Below are 23,634 nucleotides of genomic sequence, written 5' to 3'. Positions count from 1 at the left end.
CGGGATAGGGGTTAATAAGTTTATTAGAGTTGCGGTGGGCTCCGGGAGTGGAGGTTTAGGAGTTCATAACTTTATTTCATTGTGGCGGGGTCGGGGAGCGGCGGGATAGGGGTTAAACAGTTTAGTATAGTGGCGGTGTTTAGTGACAGTATACAAATAAAGCTGTGAAAAAGCCGAAGAGCAGCGAGATCGATAACTATCAGTTAACAACAGTCCGCTGCTCATCGCCCCGTACTTGGTGGGCGGCTTTTTGACAGCTTTTTGTTAAATATGGAGAGCGTATTCAGGTCCGTGGCCGAAATGTTAGGCAATGTCCGGTGACCGTATTGGTGCCATCAAATGCAGCACAGTTGACGGCTTGATAAATAGGCCTCACAATCAAAGACTTGAGGTTCATCCCCCCATTTAGGAGAGGAGGTTATTGTGATAAGAAGTCACTCCAATTGAAAGCATGCTAGATTTATAAGCTGGACACTATTCACCATAAAGGTTTGAATGCCCAAATTGACTGGCACTGTTTTCTTTAATTACATCTTTGTCAGAATATCGTATTATCCATTTCCACCAAATATGGGTTAAGGTGCCTATTCCACCACAGTGTCTCCAACATAATTAGGAGGAATTAGGAAAGATAATATGAAGATGTTGTGGGGTCAAGTACCATCTGGAAATCAGCTTATAGTTAATTTCTGCAATGTTTAGGGATATGAAAGATTTTTTGATCTTAGTGAAAATGCGACTCCATTGGGAATCTGTCAGGGTGACATCTAGTTCTTTCTCCCATCTTATCATATCAGGTGGCTTCTTATTAGTGAAGGAGCCTCTGAGTAACTTGTATATTATGGAAATATGTGACCTGGTTATCGAGGGGGTCATGCATAAAACTTCAAATGGGATAAGGGGTCTGGTGAGGTCTACTTTATGAGGATTCTTGAGATCTGCATGTAGGGGAGCCATCGGTGAAAGGGAGGTCCGAGTATTTGGGATATTTCAATCTGAGGTCGGGGTAAACCTTTGTCCAGTATCAAGTTTACTGGAACATTAGTAGGTATCGTAGCCTTAAGAAGGGGTTGTGATAGTTGGCAATTGTAGTCTAGGGAGTGATACATTTCAATCAGGTGATGGCTTAATTATAATTTAAATAGATGTAAAAAATTAGGGGTGAATTTGTCTGGACCTGGGACTTTACCTTGTGGGAGATTTCTTATGACTGTATGGATTACATGTAGGGAAAACTGTGAGTCCAAAGTTTCACAATCTTCCTTAGATAAGGTGGGGAGTTGGGTTCTCGCACGATAGTCATTAATTAATTTAATTTTGGTTAATGGTTGCAGTGTAAGTAGATTGTATAAGGTAGCATAGTATTTTGCAAATTGAATGACAATGTCCTTGTTAGTGGTGTGTGATGACCCAGAAGAGTCTGTTATATTAGTTATAGAAGTTTTATATCATTTTTTTTAAGGTAACGGGTTATGAGACGTCCTGCCTTGTTGCTTTCAATAAAAACTTTTGACCTTGTTGTGAATGTGCGCATGTGTGCATTTTTTATTAGGTGCTGGTTAAGGGCTTCTCTTGCATGTTGCGATTCCAAAAGGAGCTGTTGAGAATGAGAATTTTGTTTTAAAGCCTTTTTACATGTATTAAAGTTTGAAGTAAGTTATGTAAATTGTGCTGTTCTCATTTTACGTTGTTTTTGTGTATGTCTTATGATCTCTCCCTAATGTAGCATTTATAGGCTTCCCAATTTTTAGTTGACAAAGTGGATATAGGATAATTGAAGGAAAAATAATCTGACTTTTTTCAGTTATATCTGTGACTACTAGTGGGTCAGAGAAGATTTGGTCATTAAATCTCCAATGTTGTTGGTGATGTGGCTTAGTGGACCATGAAAAAGTTGTGCAGACCATGCTATGGTCTGATCATGCTGTACAGTGAATTTTTAAGTCTATTAAGATGGTTAATGTATGTTGTTCACACAAAATGTAGTTTATGCTGGTGTAGGAGCACTGAGGATTAGAAAAAAAAGTGTAGTCTTTTGTAATAGGCTGGCATGTTCTCCAAGTATCAAAAATGTGTATTTAAATGTGTAGTGCTTGCCAGTTTCGAATGTATAATTTCCCAGTAGATGTATCTAGTGAGGGACAAATAGGGTAGTTGAAGTCCCCCCTATCAGTATTGGGCCTTTTCTATGTCTAACAACTGATTTATGACTTTGCGAAAGAAGGGAGGGAAGGGGCGATTGGGAGCGTAAATATTAGCTAGGATGATTGGATTGGTCTGCTAAAATATAGACCTACTAATATTATTATTCTACCTTTTTGATCTTGGTATTTTGTAGTAGTTCAAATGATATCCCTTTTCTAAAGAATATGAAAACTCCATTATGTTTCATTGGGCCTTAGTTAAGGAAGTGCTGGTCATAGTATAGGCATGATAAGGTTGGTTCATTAGTATTTTTAAAATGGGTTTCCTGAATCATTACTATGTCAAGCTTTCTTTTATTAAAGTCATGAGACTATTGAGCGTTACTGGGGGGAGAGAACGCCTTTCACATTTTGATTGTAATGAGTCATATCTATGCAGGTACAACTGTATACAGTAGATATGGTCCAATGTAGTTAGTAGGATAAACAAGTACTGTGAATACAAATTTCATTTAGTAAGTAAATTGAGGTATAATAGGGTACACTCTTTACATAAATAACGGCTAAAATACAAGTGTTGCGTTGCGGCTTTTAACGCTGAAAAAATTGCAATTCCCGCTGAATGGCCAGGAATGCATATTACAAATCATGTCGGTATAGCTGTAACGCAAGCATTTTAGCCTGTGACACAACGTCCATTCCACACTCAAAAAAGATAACGTTTTTGTGTGGGATTTTCATAGCACCGGTATTACAGGTTGTGCGCTGAGGCTAAAGATCTTGCATTACAGCCTATACTGATACGATCCATACCGCCATCTGAGAGCTGTAGTTATGGATTTTGCAAAACAAAAATGTTTCACAAAACTGATAACTAAAGTGTTACAGAGTACACTAACACCCATAAACTACCTATTAACCCTTAAACTGCCAGCCTCCTACATTGCAAACAATATTTAAAACTTATTAACCCCTAATCTGCCGCCCACCCACATCGCCAACACTATTTAAATATATTAACCCCTAATCTGCCACTCCCGACATCACCGCAACTATAATAAAGTTATTAATCCCTAAACCTCCAACTTCCCACATCCCCGCCACTAAATAAAGCTATTAACCCCTAAACCACCAGTCCCCCCACATCGCAAAACACTAAATTAAACTATTAACCCCTAAGTCTAACACCCCCTAACTTATCATTAAAATTACAATATAACTATCTTAAAATAAATAAAATTTACCTGTGAAATAAAAATAAGCCTAACATTACTATTTTAATAAAATTAAAAAATACTACCAAAAAAACCTAACACTACGAAAAAAATAAAAAAATCTAAAATTACAAAAAATAAAAAACACTTCATTACAAAAAATAAAAAAAAAATAATCTTACAAAAAATAATAAACAAAATTATCAAAAATAAAAACTAATAACCACTATTTATATAAAATTTTAAATAAACACAAATAAAACCTCAAAAACTAACACTAACCCAAAAGTTGGTACTCACTGATGATTGTGTCGGCGCTCCATATTCATCCCAGTGGTGCTCCATCTTCATCCCGGTGGTGACAGCGGAAATGTTGATACTCCCCTTCATAACTTAGACCTGAAGCTCCTCTTCATGCGGTCTCCAGCCGCACACAGAATAGAGAATGCAAGGTACCCCTTTTATATGGGTGTACCCTTGCATTCCTATTGGCTGATTTGAATCTTCAAATTTAAATCATTCAATAGAATGAAAGTATTTGGAGACATTTCCACTGAAATACCTTAAAAAAAATAATATATATATATATATATATATATATATATATATATCCAAAGTAGAAATGGCTGCAGCACACCAGATGAAGTTTAAAACATTTTTATTACAAGCAGTGAAGAACAGGCAATGTTTCGGGCTTCTGCCCTTTCTCAAGCCAAGTGATTAATACATAACTCAACTCCACCTTTTATAAGCAGTGCATGTGACAAACAACAGGTGTGAATAATTACAATTGTTATAGTATACTTTTTTTACAACAAATAGTGACTCAATATCACAATCACAGCTTTCAATTTCTAACATGTGTTTTCAAACCTTTACATTGTATTAAAGGAATCTATTCTATTTTATAACTAGTTACAATGTGAATAAACCAAGTCGTCTATTAACTTATATATGAATTATGTGTGAATTTTTGTTAGTGCATATCAATAAGATACATTTGTGACAAAAAGCATTCATTTATTAACAAAATAAACTAACAAATAAATTCTAATCTTGCAAGATGTGTTCTTCTTCTGATGGATCTTAAAAGGGGAAACAAATTGCACCAGCTAAAACTATTACTTATTGAATATATAATTAAACAGCGAAAGACAACATTCTAGGTTAGAGCCTATATTACTACCAAAACGTTATATTATGTTAAATTATTCGGCAAGTTTCCTTTTCAGGTTGTCCTTTTAATCCTTATGTAAATCTTAATCTAAAGTATAGAGAAAAAGTTTACAATTAATTATCACAGTTGACCAATTATAGGAATAAAAACAGATTATAATCTTTATTTAAACCCTTAGGATACATACTTTCCAGCATATTAATCCAAATAATTTCTCTCTGTTGTAATTTTTTAATCCTATCTTGGCCTCTTCTTTGAATAGGAACCTGTTCCAATATCTGGAACCTTAATTGATTCACATTATGATTTTTTCTTTAAAGTTTGCCGACACAGGCAAATCTGAGATGGCCTAAATCCCAATATACTCGTATTAAACGTATAGTTAGTGACAAGGATTCATGTGATAAAAGGCTACTAAAAATGGGACAAAAATTTATACAAAGGGGTGTTCCGACAAAAATATTGGAAAATGAACTAAATTAAGTCAATTTAATCCCATGTAGTCAACTTTTACAGAAAAAAATTAAAAATACTCAGATGGACAGAATTCCATTTGTGAGCACATATAATGTTAATAGTAAACAAATATCCGGAATAGTCAAAAAACATTGGCACATTTTGAAAAGCAATTATCAGGGAATAAAATAATTTCAATCTTTTCAATTGCTATCATATAAAAGACCGAGGAATTTACAAGATTACCTAGTTAAAACAGATATAGGAAGTAGCAAATCAAAGATATCATTTTCTAATAAGAAAGGTACTTTTCCTTGTTTTAATTGTTCACATTGTAGCAGTGTTATAAAAGGAAATGAGGTTGTCCACCCACAAACTGGCAAAAGGTACAAGATTAATGGTTTATTCACGTGTCAATCAGATTATGTTATATATTTGTTGAAATGTCCCTGTGGACTTATTTATATAGGGGAAACTACCCAAAAAATGAAAGATAGACTTACATAACATAAATATACCATACGCAAGGCCATCTCAGAATTGCCTGTGTCTGCACACTTTAAAGAAAAAAATCATAATGTGAATCAATTAAGGTTCCAGATATTGGAACAGGTTCCTATTCAAAGAAGAGGCCAAGATAGGATTAAAAAATTACAACAGAGAGAAGTTATTTGGATTGATAGACTGGAAAGTATGTGCCCTGAGGGTTTAAATAAAGATTATAATCTGTTTTTATTCCTATAATTGGTCATCTGTGATAATTAATTGTAAACTTTTTCTCCATAATTTAGATCAAGATTTACATAAGGATTAAAAGGACAACCTGAAAAGGAAACTTGCCGAATAAAATAACAAAATATAAAGTTTTGGTAGTAATATAGGCTCTAACCTAGAACGTTGTCTTTAGCTGTTTAATTATATATTCAGTAAGTAATAGTTTTAGCTGGTGCAATTTTTTCCCCTTTTAAGATGCATCAGAAAAAGAACACATCTTGCAAGATTAGAATTTATTTGTTAGTTTATTTTGTTAATAAATTAATGCTTTTTTGTCACAAATATATCTTATTGATATGCACTAAGAAAAATTCACACATAATTCATATATAAGTTAATAGACCACTTGGTTTATTCACATTGTAACTAGTTATAAAATAGAATAGATTCCTTTAATACAATGTAAAGGTTTGAAAACACATGTTAGAAATTGAAAGCTGTGATTGTGATATTGAGTCAATATTTTTTATAAAAAAAGTATACTATAGGGGGCGGAGCCAACCAGCGCCTAGGATGGTCATGTGAAAGGAGAGCTCCGTGAGGCAGACAACCATATTTATGTTTATTGCTGCCTAAAAGCAAGTAAAAAGCACAACCTGCAACCGGGAAGCAGTTGGAGCACAGAGGACCGACCGGCAGAACGGTGAAGGAGATTGTTAAGGATATTTAACACTATATGCAAAGACTCCCAGCCGCGGCCTACCCGCGACACTCCCTGTAAAGCATGGAGACGCCGGGACACTAAAGAGTGCGGGCTCGCACTTTGGACTCCTGACCTACGATCACTAACCTGAAGACCTCAGTTGCCATTCAGTTGGCTCACGCACGAACCGCCGGAGCAGGTAAACGAAAGACTTAGCACTGCAGCTACATTAGATCTAAAGGGCGCGAAAGATGCCATATTGGCCTGCACGGCGGAGACGCCAATGGTATAAATGCAGACTCAGGGTAAACTTGAACACCTGTATCCAGTTGTAAACCCGGGTGAAGACAGAGAGCACCGCCCCCCGACCGGCGAACCCTGTGACGTCACGTTCGACGCTGAATGTCCGTATGGCAATCTAGAAGCGCTGCCGGAGTTTCATGTGAGTGCCGTTTACTTGGAGCTATCAGCCCACCGACAAAGTTTCGGTTTTGACCACGGAGGTCCTTCGGCATATCCAGAGCTTCTATATGGTAAAGATTACACAGCCAAGTCGCAACTACAGGGGCGGCAGAGCTCATTTGGGGTAAGTCCCGGGAACAACTAAATAGACTGTTACATATGTTTGTCTGCAGAAGAATTGCATATTTGAAGAGCTGTTCTCATCCTTCTTTATTTCTCACTAAACTTGAACACACCATATAGACTGCCTTGTTGCTGGAATGTGTGTGGGGTTCCTCTTATTATACATCTCTTGCACAAAACGAAGTAGTTGGAGGCTTACCTAAAACCTTGCTACTAGTCTGCAGATGGAAATAGTGGCAACGGTGTTAGTTTAAGCAAATATCAACCCCTTCATAATATAGTATGCTGAAATAATAGTAGATATATAATCTATTCAGTATTCATTATATACCAGTTAGTATCACTGGTGAAGTGTAGGAGAAGGGGGGTGCTGACTGTCTGATAGATATATAGGTACAAAAAAGAGAGAGAAGTTTGACAGTACCCAGCACTCACAAAACACTATATAGTAACAATATGCATTGAAAACCGGATTGTGTCAAGAACTGGTTATTAAAACGTAACTTTTACTAATGATAGAATAAAAAGGGTAGTAAATAGTACCAAATGTATAACATAAATATGTGAGACATACATTTAAAACTTAGATTAAGAAACAGATCAGGACTGTGTGTGTGAGACTTCAAAAACAGAATTACTTCCCTGGGTAATAGTTCAAATACACCGTAACCCTCAGGGCTCAGAGAATACACGGATTGCTCTAAAGCTAATCTAAAAAGGGGATTGACCCCAACAACATTACCTAATCTGAGCAATACTGGTATCTAGAGCAGGAGAGGAAACGGTTTATAAATGACTAATTAAGGAAGGCAATTGCCACATCAATATGAGCTTAGAAAGGTCCCAGGTAAACACAAATTAGCAGGTCTCATGCACACAGACAATGCCTGATGTACATTTCGCCGCTAGCACGGCTTTCTCAGAGGCTAACCAGAGTCAGGGCCCCAACCCGGTATTTGTATCGTCATTGACCAATAGAAATTGTTTCTAAGCACACACCTCTAGATGCAGCCTATCACAAGAGGCTTAACATAATTGGTTAAAGATTCATCACATGATCGTATCAAGCAGATGTCAGGCTAGTAACATGTTGAAACAATTTTGTAATCAAAAACAGATTTTCATTCACACATTTCAACACACATATAATGAGATTCATCCTTCCTATGTCACACGTAGGAAAATCCTCAATTGATGCATAAATCCTCTCCATGTATGTTGATAGAAAATTTGATTGCATTTTTCAAAAAACGATCATAAGAGAATGATGTCAACATCCTTCCTATATCACACAAAGGTAAATAAACTATTGATGTAGAAAAATGAATAAAGAAAGCCTCTCCATGTATATTGATGGAAAATTTAAATTTTAATTGCGTTTTTCAAAAAACGATCATGAGAGAATGATGTCAAACTCATTCACAAATTGACTAAAATAAGACACACTCTTCTTATCTGTCAGAGCAAAGAGTAATGTTAACACGAATAAGTATATTGACTCTATTGACACGGAATCTTCTTGTGTGTCCCTAGTAGATTAAGTGCATAAAATAGCTTGATATCAAAACTCTATATGTAAGATTTATGAATAATATCACGTAATGCGTATCACATTTCAAATAGCAAACCAAAAAAAGGGGGGACATTGTTTGCAATATTTCAGCCAATATTATCACTATAGTGCAGATCCTGCCCATTAGTGGATTAACCAAATTTAATTGCGTTTTTCAACAAACGATAATAAAAGAATAATGTCAACACTATTCCACCAATTGACTTAAATTGAACACACTATTCTTATTTATAAAAGCAAAGAGTATTGTTATGCAATCATAAAATGAAATATGCTAAAGTGTATCTCTTATTACAGTGGTTATAATCATAATTTATTTTGTACTGTAATTTCCAAACGTCATCTGCTACAAGTATAGGACTATCATTCGTGCCAGTATGGTAGTTTATCCCTATATGAGTTATTACAATAGTGTTACTGTTCCTTCTGTCATGGATTATTGATCTATATGCACATTAAAAGTCACCTATTGTTCATTTACAGGAATGCCGCAAATCCATCCTGTTCGTTAATCCCATTGGGTGTAAGGGTATTAAGCCAAAAAATCCAGCGGCATTCAGATTGGAGCAGCATTTGTTCTATATCTCCTCCTCTTATGCCTCTCCATGTATATTGATAGAAAATTTAAATTTTAATTGCGTTTTTCAAAAAACGATCATGAGAGAATGATGTCAAAACTCATTCACAAATTGACTTAAATAAGACACACTCTTCTTATCTGTCAGAGCAAAGAGTAATGTTAACACGAATAAGTATATTGACTCTATTGAAACGGAATCTTCTTGTGTGTCCCTAGTAGATTAAGTGCATAAAATAGCTTGATATCAAAAATCTATATGTAAGATTTATGAATAATATCACGTAATGCGTATCACATTTCAAATAGCAAACCAAAAAAGGGGGGACATTGTTTGCAATATTTCAGCCAATATTATCACTATAGTGCAGATCCTGCCCATTAGTGGATTAACCAAATTTAATTGCGTTTTTCAACAAACGATAATAAAAGAATAATGTCAACACTAATCCACCAATTGACTTAAATTGAACACACTATTCTTATTTATAAAAGCGAAGAGTATTGTTATGCCAATTATAAGATGAAATATGCTAAAGTGTATCTCTTATTACAGTGGTTATAATCATAATTTATTTTGTACTGTAATTTCCCAAACGTCATCTGCTACAAGTATAGGACTATCATTCGTGCCAGTATGGTAGTTTATCCCTATATGAGTTATTACAATAGTGTTAATGTTCCTTCTGTCATGGATTATTGATCTATTTGCACATTAAAAGTCACCTATTGTTCATTTACAGGAATGCCGCAAATCCATCCTGTTCGTTAATCCCATTGGGTGTAAGGGTATTAAGCCAAAAAATCCAGCGGCATTCAGATTGGAGCAGCATTTGTTCTACATCTCCTCCTCTTATGCCTGGTTTTATAACCTGTAATACAGAGACTTTTAGTCTTGGTCTAGGACCATGTTTCTTTAAGTAATGTCTTGCTACCGGAGTGAGTGTTTTATTTTTACCTATATCAGTAATGCAATTTTTAATGCTATTGATATGTTCACCTATTCTGGTGCATAGTTCTCTGGTCGTAATACCCACATATCTCAAACCACATTCACATAGTAAACAGTAGACCACATTTTTGGTCCTACAATTAGCGAAACCAAGCATCCGTTTGGTTCCAGCACGTGTAGAAAATTCTCTTTCATCATGTATATATTCGCAGAAGCTACATGAGCCACAAGCATAAGTTCCACATAATCTTTTGGTACTTGGTTTTTTCCTAATTAAATTACTCTGTACCAGTTTGTTCCCTATTGTTGGTGCTCTGCGCCAGCTGGTGTTAATTCTTTGGCCTATACAATTAGCCAAAACTGGATCTGATTTCAAGATGTTAACATGTTTATTAAGTATCTCATGAATGTGCTGATGTTCTGAGTTATTGGTTGTAACGAATCTTACAGTATCATCAAGTTTTGTATTTTTCTTTTTAGGTATGAGTAAGGAGTCTCTTGAGGTTCTTTTGGCACGTTGGAATGCCAATCATAATTTTTCTTGTGTAACCTCTCTCCTTCAGACGCAATTTGAGCTCTTTCGCTCTTTTCATGAAAACAACATCATCTGTACAATTCCTCCTGATTCTGAGGAATTCCCCAGCAGGAATTGCTCTTTTAGTTTGTGTAGTATGACAGCTGTCATATTGTAGCAAAGAATGTGTTGCTGTCTTTTTTCTAAATTGATCAGTTTTCAGCATATTTCTCTCATCTTTATAGATCATGACATCCAAGAATTCAACTTTGGACTCACTTGTATTATAGGTCAATCTTAAATTTAGATCATTAGTATTTAAAATTGATATGAATTCTTTGAATTTATTTATGCTGCCTGTCCAGATAATAAACAAATCATCTATATAGCGACTCCACATGCTTATGTACTGTGTGTACTGTGACATATCCTCTCCAAAAACTATTTCACGCTCCCACCACCCCAAATAGATGTTCGCATATGTGGGGGCACAGCTAGAACCCATAGCGGTCCCCTGTGTCTGTAAGTAAAATCTGTCGTTGAATACAAAGTAATTGTGTTTGAGGACAAAGTGTAATAATTTTATTATAAAATCATTACGTTCTTTTTTGTCATTAGCTTGCATGTCCAAGAAATATTTGACTGCATCACAGCCTTTGTCGTGTTTGATAGACGTATAGAGTGACTCAACATCACAGGTTATTAATAGAGTTTCTGTGTCAACTGTTATGTCATTTATCTTCCCAAGTATGTCCATTGTGTCCCTGGTATAGGAAGGGAGGGAAGTCACTATATCTCGTAAATATAGGTCAAGAAATCTACTCGCTTGTTCACATAGACTCCCTATACTCGAGACTATAGGTCTGCCTGGTGGTTTTGTTCTATTTTTGTGAACCTTAGGTAAGAGATATAGTTTTGCAATTTTCGGATTCTTTACTTCTAAGAAGCAATATTCCTTTTGACTAATAGTGACGTTCATTTTGGCTTCTGTTATTAAGCTCTTATAATTTGTCAGAAATTGGATTGTAGGGTTTGAGAATAACAATTTATAACATTTCTTATCACTGAGTTGTTTGTTAGCCTCCTGTATATATTCCTCCTTGTCCCAGATAACTACATTCCCCCCTTTATCTGACGCCTTAATCACCACATCCTCCCATGTTTTAATTTCTAGGAGTGCTTCATTTTCTGCCTTCGTCAGATTGATAGTTTTCTTGTCATCACTAATGCTCAAAAAGTCTGTCATGACCATATTTAAGAATACCTGTAAAGGTGCTATTTTGTTAATACTTGGCATAAATTTAGATTTTATTCTAAGTTTCTTATCCAAAGTAACCTCAGTGGTCTCTACAGCAGACCCCTCACTCTTGTTCCAGAGTTCAACTAGAGTGTCTAACGTTCTTAAGTCATCAGTAGCTGGGTCACTTTCAGTATTGAACATCTTTTTGAGTGCCAGTTTGCGGCAGAACAAGTGAAGATCCTTGATTAACTCAAACTTATCAAGTGGCGGTGTGGGGGAAAAAGAGAGGCCTCTAGCTAAAACCTTAATATGATCTTGATTTAAGATTTTTTTAGAAATGTTAATTACTTGTAATTTGTTCTCCTCTACCACTTGGATCTCCTGCCCCAATCTTCCCTCCTCATATGTTGGTTGTCCTTGACATAACCCCATCTCGTTCTGTCCCTTAGTGTTTTGTTTCCCCCCCTTGCCCCTTCTTGTTGTTCTTTTGTTCCTGAATCTAATTGATCTGATTTGCGGCCTAAAAAACTACTACTGGTAGGATTACTTTGTTCTGTATCATATCACTATCCTCCACAGTAGAGGAGTCATAGTCTGATTGTGTGGTGTCTTTGGGAGGAGGCATACTATTTACTGGCCTACGTCTGGGCATTTTTTCATCCCAGGTGAATATTCATCCTTTCTCAAAGTCCTTTAGATCTCTCTTCATTTTATTACATTTGGTTTGTATAATCTCCTTTTCCCTTTTATCTAACTCCTCCCTTAGGTCTTTGTAGGCTTGTTTAAATTTATCAATATTATCGAATTTTTGTAATTTTGTGTTGTAATCTTCAATCTCTTTATTGAGATCTACCATTACTTCTGCTTCGTAATCTGATAAAATGGCAACTAAAATTTCTGAGCAATTAATAAGGGCTTGTTCCCACCTGTCTTTATAAGAGTCTATGTGGAAAGCAAACGAGGGGAATAGACGTACTCTTAGGCCCCTAGGTATAAGGTGCTTTGCAAGGTACTTATCATAGGCACTCTTGTTCCAGAATGATCTGGTATGTTTTTTAATTAAGTGTCCTAAGGTTTTAAGTCCTTTCTCCCAATTGTTAATTTGTTGTTTTATTGTTAATAAAATCTTGTGATAAGCTAGATGCCATATTGTATTTGGTGTGTTAAATGCCAAAGATTCTTTAATGAGTTAAAACACCAAAGAGAAACGCTGTCATAAACAGCAGGGTATAGTAATGGAAATAGTGGCAACGGTGTTAGTTTAAGCAAATATCAACCCCTTCATAATATAGTATGCTGAAATAATAGTAGATATATAATCTATTATCATTATTCATTATATACCAGTTAGTATCACTGGTGAAGTGTAGGAGAAGGGGGTTGCTGACTGTCTGATAGATATATAGGTACAAAAAAGAGAGAGAAGTTTGACAGTACCCAGCACTCACAAAACACTATATAGTAACAATATGCATTGAAAACCGGATTGTGTCAAGAACTGGTTATTAAAACGTAACGTGACAGAAGGAACAGTAACACTATTGTAATAACTCATATAGGGATAAACTACCATACTGGCACGAATGATAGTCCTATACTTGTAGCAGATGACGTTTGGAAATTACAGTACAAAATAAATTATGATTATAACCACTGTAATAAGAGATACACTTTAGCATATTTCATTTTATGATTGCATAACAATACTCTTTGCTTTTATAAATAAGAATAGTGTGTTCAATTTAAGTCAATTGGTGGATTAGTGTTGACATTATTCTTTTATTATCGTTTGTTGAAAAACGCAATTAAATTTGGTTAATCCACTAATGGGCAGGATCTGCACTATAGTGATAATATTGGCTGAAATATTGCAAACAATGTCCCCCCCTTTTTTGGTTTGCTATTTGAAATGTGATACGCATTACGTGATTTAATTCATAAATCTTACATATAGATTTTTGATATCAAGCTATTTTATGCACTTAATCTACTAGGGACACACAAGAAGATTCCGTGTCAATTAAGTCAATATACTTATTCGTGTTAACATTACTCTTTGCTCTGACAGATAAGAAGAGTGTGTCTTATTTAAGTCAATTTGTGAATGAGTTTTGACATCATTCTCTCATGATCGTTTTTTGAAAAACGCAATTAAAATTTAAATTTTCCTACGTGTGACATAGGAAGGATGAATCTCATTATATGTGTGTTGAAATGTGTGAATGAAAATCTGTTTTTGATTACAAAATTGTTTCAACATGTTACTAGCCTGACATCTGCTTGATACGATCATGTGATGAATCTTTAACCAATTATGTTAAGCCTCTTGTGATAGGCTGCATCTAGAGGTGTGTGCTTAGAACCAATTTCTATTGGTCAATGACGATACAAATACCGGGTTGGGGTCCTGACTCTGGTTAGCCTCTGAGAAAGCCGTGCTAGCGGCAAAATGTACATCAGGCATTGTCTGTGTGCATGAGACCTGCTAATTTGTGTTTACCTGGGACCTTTCTAAGCTCATATTGATGTGGCAATTGCCTTCCTTAATCAGTCATTTATAAACCGTTTCCTCTCCTGCTCTAGATACCAGTATTGCTCAGATTAGGTAATGTTGTTGGGGTCAATCCCCTTTTTAGATTAGCTTTAGAGCAATCCGTGTATTCTCTGAGCCCTGAGGGTTACGGTGTATTTGAACTATTACCCAGGGAAGTAATTCTGTTTTTGAAGTCTCACACACACAGTCCTGATCTGTTTCTTAATCTAAGTTTTAAATGTATGTCTCACATATTTATGTTATACATTTGGTACTCTTTACCACCCTTTTTATTCTATCATTAGTAAAAGTTACGTTTTAATAACCAGTTCTTGACACAATCCGGTTTTCAATGCATATTGTTACTATATAGTGTTTTGTGAGTGCTGGGTACTGTCAAACTTCTCTCTCTTTTTTGTACCTAGTCTGCAGATGAATGGAGCACATAGAGCTTAAAATACAAGGAGAAAATGAGAATTTGGGACTTGCTCAAATAAAAATAATGAAATACATCTTGGCATAACTGAAGTGACATAGGTCTCTGCTTGCACTGTTAAAATAATTATACCAGCCCTATGTAAATCAATAGCCATCTCTTTTCTGATAGTAAAGCACCAAATATGGCATCTAAGCGACTTCCCAGAGCAGACAAATCATCCAAGACTACAGGCACTCCCAACCCTAAAATGCATAATTTCTTAAACGTAATGATAATACCACCATGGAGACTGGGAGAGAGGAAGATATCACACATGACCCTACAGACTCAGATACAGATGCAGAGGCGCAGGCCCCATTAACAAGGGCAGACCTCCAGCTGCTCCCATCTAAAGATGATTTCACTGCCCTGATTGCACAAATGAGCCAGATTATCAAATCCAGCATAGCAGAAGTAAAGAAAGATGTCCAGGAAATTGGCAATAGAATAGCTGCACTGGAAGAAGACGCAGAACTCACTAATAAATATCTTGACCAACAATCTAGGCAGTCCACCCTTCACCATACTTTAATAACACAACTACAGGATCAGGTTGAGGACCTAGATAACAGGGGCCGCCGCCAGAATGTCAGATTGCGGGGCGTCCCTGAAACAGTACAGACGGGTCAACTATTACCATATTTACAGACACTGTTCAATTCTATCTCAGAAGATAAGGAGGAGATTGAGTTCCCAATGGATAGATACCACAGGGCCTTGCGCCCGATCCCAAAAGAGAATGCTCCGCCACGTGACATAGTCATTAAGTTTACTAGTTTTAAAGACAAGGAAAATATACTGTCTGCGGCTAGGAAAAAACATCCAATCCAATTTGAAGGCAACACTATTCTATTTTTTGCTGATCTCAGTCCTATGCCTCTCTCTAAAAGAAAGGAAGCAAAGTACCTTACACTACACTTGAGGGACTTGAAGATCCCATATAGGTGGGGTTTTCCCTTCTGCTTGAAGGTTATTAAAGGAAGCACCATTGCTATATATAAATCACAAGAGGACATCGATCACTTCTGTGAGCAGTTAGGGATATCAAAACCTGCCTTGCCAAGCCTGAAAGATGGATCAGCAAACAGCGAAGAAATCTTGGAAAAGTTTCCAAGGCCATCACATACTGGCTGGAACATGGTCACCAAGAAAAGAAAAAATAAGATACAAGCTGTGGGACCTGCTCCATCCTCTATACCAGGAGATCCTACTTGAAACCAAAAGGACTGACATAGAGGATACAGTATCCTTGTTTTCTTTGCTGGCCCCCTGCAAAGGAGGCACTATTAAAATGACTTCTTTATGTTATACTTTCACCTTCTTTTGCCTTTTATAGTTAAAAGCCATATTTGGTTCACCTATATTTAATTCACTTTTATGTCTACTAGACATCTAGAGGTTTTGCTGCATCTATAGATTTAAGGATGTCTATAGTAGCAAATCAGTTTAGATAGTTTTAATCTAGTTCTATAGGTTGTTATGTCACCGAAAAAAGTGTGACATATACCCCCTCTTTACTGTTGTCGCAGTGATTCAGTGTGGGATATCCAAGATTAGGTGGTCTCATATGAATTACCAATTTTCTGAAATGCTTATGTATATCAACCAAAAAGTTTTTTGGAATACTAATGTTTTTTTGTTTTTGCAGTTACAACAACGACTTTGTGAGCAACACGTATATTCTACATTCTTTCGCCTTTATCTCTTCTTACCTTCCCCTACCCTTCCACCTCTCTCTAAGCCACAAACTGAGAAGCAGACAGATGGGTACAGACTGACAGATGACACACCGACATCCAGGTATGCGACAAAGTGGCACGAACATCTTTTATCATTGATAGTGCAGTCCCGCATCCCCTTCATTAGTGATGGCTAATATTAAGATCAAATTAATTTCTCAAAATGCAAAAGGGTTAAACTCTCACACTAAGAGGTCTGTCGCCTTATCTAGCTTTAAAAAATTAAAGGGAGAAGTGGTGTTCGTACAAGAGACACATTTTGTCAAGGATAAAGCTCCCCTATTCCATAACAAGGAATTCCCCATAGGGTATTTTACATCACACACGAAAAAGAAAAACGGAGTAGGCATATTATTCAATAGAAAGACCCCTTTTCAACTACAGCACAAAGTGGAAGACACAGAGGGAAGATGGATTATTTTAGTAGGTAAATTATTTCACAAGCTTGTCAAAATAGTTAATGTTTACGCCCCAAACAATAGACAGTCCAGATTCTTCCAGAGGCTCACAAATTCAGTACAAAAGGACTCACTGATTCTAGCGGGGGACCTAAATGTTGCTTTAGAACCAGACAAAGATTGTTCAACTGGGCGTAGCCAGGTTTCCCCTGTGTCAATTCGTAAAATCTGCGCTAATTTAAGGACGCTGTCAGTGATAGATGTATGGAGAACTAACCACCCAGGACAGAGAAATTTCACTTTCTACTCTTATCCCCATAAAAGTTACTCACGCATTGATTATTTCTTCATTGACCAACTTACATACAGTTTAGTTGCAGATTCAAATATAGAGCATACCAGCTGGTCAGACCATGCAGCAGTAAGTGTTGATATAAAATGGCCAGAGAGATCATGCACACCCTACATATGGAGGCTAGATGAAACATTACTTCATAAACCAACAATACTGAATAAGGTCACGGCATCCCTGAGGGAGTTTTTTAGTTTTAACCAATCTCACCAGACATCACCTATTAATAGATGGGAAGCACATAAAGCAGTAATGAGGGGTGAACTAATCAAACAAAAAGCCATACTCAAAAAACAGTATAGAATTGCATATACGGAAGCCACACATATATTACAATCTTGTGAAGCTCAACATAAACAAAACCCTCAAGATATGACGCTTAGTCAACAATTACAAAAAGCCAGGAGAAATCTTAATCACCTATTATACAAGGAAGCACAGGATAAAGCGTTTTTCTTGAAAAGATTATACTATGCTGAGTCAAATAGAGCAGGTACCCTTTTAGCAAGATTGCTGCGAGCAAAAAGAAATAATTCATATATAGATAAAATTCGCCCCTCTAGTGGAGGATATTGCCATGATTCAGTGAGAATTGTAGAATGTTTTAAATCATACTATCAAAAATTATATAACCTTGCATCAAATATAACCTCTTCGAATAAGGAGGAGGACTATTTAGCTTATTTAAACGAGGTAGACCTCCCTACGATACCATCGGAAATCTCCAAAGAATTAGAAAACCCCATCACTCAACAAGAAGTAATATCAGCAATTAACAGCTTACCACTTCATAAGAGCCCTGGGCCAGATGGCTTCTCTAATGCCTATTATAAGCAGTTTAAGCAGATACTAGCCCCTCACCTTGTAGAAATATTTGCGGCAGTAGACACCGGTACCAAGTGGCCTAAGCATATTCTAGAAGCCCATATATCGATTATACCAAAGCCCGGAAAAGATAACACTAAAGTAGAAAATTATAGGCCTATATATTTAGTCAACTCAGACATTAAGATCTTTACTAAAATCTTAGCTAAGAGAATAAATACCATATTGCCCAAGCTCATACATGTGGACCAATCTGGTTTTGTCCCTGGCAGGGAGGCTAGGGATAACACCATATGGACATTACACCTCATTGAACATGTTAATAGGACTAGTTATCTCAACAGACGCCGAAAAGGCGTTTGACCGTCTACATTGGGGGTTCCTTAGAGCATGTTTAATGAGATTCGGGTTTGGTACTAAAATAATAGATAGAATCTTCAGTGTATATAATAATCCTATAGCGAGAGTGAAAGCCAATGGTACTTTGTCAGATAGCTTCCCGATACATAATTGGACAAGGCAGGGGTGTCCATTGTCCCCACTCCTGTTTGCACTCTCTATGGAAGGGTTAGCAGCACATATTAGAGCTAACGGGAAAATACGTGGTATTAAAATAGGCCCCAATGAGTACAAACTAACATTGTACGCGGATGACGTACTAATTTCTATGACATCACCAACCACATCACTCCCACACCTGCTATCAGAATTTGCAAAAGTCTGAAATCCTAAATATTAATATGCAGACTGAGCAGTTCTTGCAGCTAAAAGATATATGCCCATACAAACTACAACTCCTGCAGCTTAGATATTTAGGCATAGAGCTAACACCCACCACGACCCAACTGTTTCAAAGCAACTATGCACCCTTACTGAACAGGTTGAAATCAGAACTAAGAACTTGGCGGGATAAACCTTTAACATGGTGGGGAATGATACAGGCAATTAAAATGACCACACTGCCACAGATACTATACATACTGAAAACAGTTCCCATATGTTTATCCAGACCCTTTCTAACTAGTATTCAGGCAGAACTTAATCTATTTGTGTGGGGAAAAATCAAACCTCGAATTAACAGAACAATTATGCACAGACCACTGGGACATGGAGGCATGGGGGTCCCAAACATAGAAAGATATTATAGGGCTGTAACATTGTAACGCGTGTTGGAATGGCATGGGAACATTGAAAATAAAGCATGGTCAACCATAGATTCTCATCTTCTGAGCACTCCGTCCTTGGGTGCACTGTGCTGGATTTCCCCAAGCATTCGGTCGCCCTTGGCCAGAGTCTCGGAATTGTATTCACACATATTTGATGGGTGGGATTTCCTTAGGGACTCCCATATGGGGATCTCGTCGGGGGTATCCCCTTTGTCACCAATTTCATATAACGCTGAGTTTCTGGGTGGTTTGGAGCCACTTGCTAGCACACGGGGCGAACTGGGGTATACCATACCATTTATAAAATTAACAGTTAAGGGTGAATTAAAGCAAAGACAAGATTTAGAGGAGATAGCCGGAGGAAGTTATTCATCCTGGCTGAAATATGCACAGTTAAAACATATGATACACAAATCCAAACACAAAGAGGACCTGCTGAGACCTCCAACGAGGTTTGAAAGGTTATGTTTATCCGAAGTCCTACCTAGGGGAACACTGTCTATTTCTAGATGCCTCTTGGAGGAAACATTAATCAATACTCTACCATCATACACTGCACATTGGCAGGCTGAACTGGGGATCACTTTATCCATTCAGGATTGGGAAAATATATTTCTTAATACTCGTAAGTCCTCGGCATCATAGAAAACATTGGAACTCAACCACAAGATACTAACACTCTGGTATTTAACCCCAGAACGCCTAAGATATATGTATCCCAGTGCGGACGATAGATGTTGGAGGGGATGCGGGATAAAGGGCACGATGTCACATATATGGTGGCAATGTGAGAAACTGCGGCCATTCTGGTCACAACTGGAGAATGACTTGCGGACTTTTGTGGATATGTCCTTTTCTCTAATTCCCATGACAGCCTTACTAAATTTTAGACCACAAAAACTATGTAAAATAAGATGGAACCTTCTGACAATAGGATTAAATAGCGCTAGGAACTTAATAGCCAAAAAATGGAAATCACCCATCCCCCCATCCAGAACAGAATGGATACAGAATACTACAACACTCATATCCCAAGAGGAGTATGTACACTTTAGAAGGAGAACCCTTAACCATTATTATGACGTCAAGTTTTATTGGGAGTCATTTATAGGCACTCAGGGTAATACATAAATTACCAAAGGACTGACACCTTCATGTCCTTACAGAACTACTACCCCGACATGCACCTGTAGGAAAGTCCTCCCTCTTCTCCCGACTTCCCTCACCTCCCAAATTAAACACTCCCCCCTTCCTCTCCTTTTCCTTTACCCTCTCTCCTCTTCACCTCTCACCTTTTCTACTTTTTCATCCCTACCATTCTACGAGCTTTATTAGAAAACGCTATTTGAAAGGTGTAGATATACTTATAACTAATTGATGAAAGTGCAAAGTCGCTGTCTTATTGTTTTTGTATTTTTGTATTTTTTGTATTTTTGTATTTTTCTTTTGTTTATTGTTCTCGTAGCGATACGAAATGTTGCATTGCTTGTTTGTTCTCTTTTCTCCTCTCACTAATGAGACGAGGGGACTAGTAACAACTGTAAGGTTCCATTATATACTACTGAAGGAGAATGTGGCAAGCCATATGAACAGTTGGGTTATCTGAAAGAAAAAAAAAGGGGAAAAGTGAAGCGCAACAACCCCTTCATGGTCCTAAGTTACTGTGTGCACCACATCTTGTCATGCAAGTTGTATGTATATATTTATGTATGCTGTACTGGATATCTTTAATAAAAATTATGTTTAAAAAAAAAAAAAAAAGTATACTATAACAATTGTAATTATTCACACCTGTTGTTTGTCACATGCACTGCCTATAAAAGGTTGAGTTGAGTTATGTATTAATCACTTGGCTTGAGAAAGGGCAGAAGCCTGAAACGTCGCCTGTTCTTCAATGCTTGTAATAAAAATGTTTTAAACTTCATCTGGTGTGCTGCAGCCATTTCTACTTTGGATATATATATATATATATATATATATATATATATATATATATATATATATATATATAAAGGTATTTCAGTGGAAATGTCTCCAAATACTTTCATTCTATTGAATGATTTAAATTTGAAGATTCAAATCAGCCAATAGGAATGCAAGGGTACACCCATATTAAAGGGGTACCTCGCATTCACTATTCTGTGTGCGGCTGGAGACCGCATGATGAGGAGCTTCAGGTTGAAGTTATGAAGTGGAGGATCAACATTTCCGCTGTCACCACCGGGATGAAGATGGAGCACCGCTGGGATGAATATGGAGCGCTGACACAATCATCAGTGAGTACCAACTTTTGGGTTAGTGTTAGTTTTTGAGGTTTTATTTGCGTTTATTTAAAAGTTTATATAAATAGTGGTTATTAGTTTTTATTTTTGATAATTTTGTTTATTATTTTTTGTAAGATTATTTATTTTTTATTTTTTGTAATTAAGTGTTTTTTATTCTTTGTAATTTTAGATTTTTTTATTTTTTTCGTAGTGTTAGGTTTTTTTGGTAGTATTTTTTAATTTTATTAAAATAGTAATGTTAGGCTTATTTTTATTTCACAGGTAAGTTTTATTTATTTTAAGATAGTTATATTGTAATTTTAATTATAAGTTAGGGGGTGTTAGGCTTAAGGGTTAATAGTTTAATTTAGTGTTTTGCGATGTGGGGGGGCTGGTGGTTTAGGGGTTAATAGCTTTATTTAGTGGCGGCGATGTGGGAAGTTGGAGGTTTATGGATTAATAACTTTATTATAGTTGCGGTGATGTCGGGAGTGGCAGATTAGGGGTTAATATATTTACATAGTGTTGGCGATGTGGGTGGGCGGCAGATTAGGGGTTAATAAGTTTTAAATAGTGTTTGCAATGTGGGAGGCTGGCAGTTTAAATGTTAATAGGTAGTTTATGGGTGTTAGTGTACTCTGCAACACTTTAGTTATCAGTTTTGTGAAACATTTTTGTTTTGCAAAATCCATAAATACAGCTCTCAGATGGCGGTATGGATTGAAATTGAAAGCTGTGATTGTGATATTGAGTCCCTATTTGTTGTAAAAAAAAGTATACTATAACAATTGTAATTATTCACACCTGTTGTTTGTCACATGCACTGCCTATAAAAGGTGGAGTTGAGTTATGTATTAATCACTTGGCCTGTTCTTCACTGCTTGTAATAAACATGTTTTAAACTTCATCTGGTGTGCTGCAGCCATTTCTACTTTGGATATCCATATCTGTCAAAGGTGAGACAGAGGCCGCTTGCACCCCCATACTATGGTGAATTGGTGCTGGACTTTACCCCATATTTATATATATATATATATATATATATCTCCTGCGTGTGTGTCTGCACTCCCAATGCTGCGTGGTCATCGACCAGGGTGCAAAGTCAATCAAGTACACAGTCTATATCCAATAAAGGACTGCACTCGCTGGGTTTGGTTTAAAAAACCTTTAAATCTCTATTGTGGTAACGTTTCGGGGTTCGCAGACCCCTTCCTCAGACCAAATAACAGTGCAAGCGAACAAAGTGTGCAATATATAGCACTAGCCCCACCCATCACAAACATCAAAATTGCGCCAAAAACACAATCACCATGGTGACACATGAACAAGGCCTAATGACCATACCACCAGAAAACAAAAAACAAAAAGTAAATCAAACTCCATATGCAAACATCTTGCATTACCTCATGGCTGAACACTAATATATACATATAAGAAGTTGCAAATATGAGTAGTTACAGAAGTATAACTGTAATCAAATAGTGGCATAGTCTCAGTAGGTTAAACTGTACTTAGACAAGCATTGATTGATAACACACTGATCAAAATAAACAGCATACAAAAAGGGAATCTATTTTAAAAACTTCATTGTACAAAACCATAGTGTCATCCCTGTGTCCAGTTGCAGGAATATATAGTTAGGATATGTTTGCACAAGCAATAAAACATATTAACATTGCAATCAGCATTGGCATTTAAACATCTTGGGTTTGAAATAAGTCACTAAAGTGTTCATAAAAGATATGATATTGCGGGGTCAATGTCCCCCACACTAACCTAAAAGCAGGCTCAGACATATCCTATGGGAGTATTGGACTATGTGAAATATATCCGGACATTCCGGTGGTTACAAATGTCCAAAACCTGTCAAAGCCCCATGGGCGCGCAGAGCAGTGTATTATAACCCACGCGAACAGCATACAAAAAGGCCCGTTGTTCCCAGTGCTAAAATTCTATACATAGTTATATGGAGCATGGATACAGATACACGATTCTGGATACATGTATTACCTGTAAGTCATGTCCGTTGT

This window comes from Bombina bombina, chromosome 6 (assembly GCF_027579735.1).
Source record: "Bombina bombina isolate aBomBom1 chromosome 6, aBomBom1.pri, whole genome shotgun sequence".
Taxonomy (NCBI): Eukaryota; Metazoa; Chordata; class Amphibia; order Anura; family Bombinatoridae; genus Bombina; species Bombina bombina.
Note: the sequence above shows the minus strand (reverse complement) of the source record.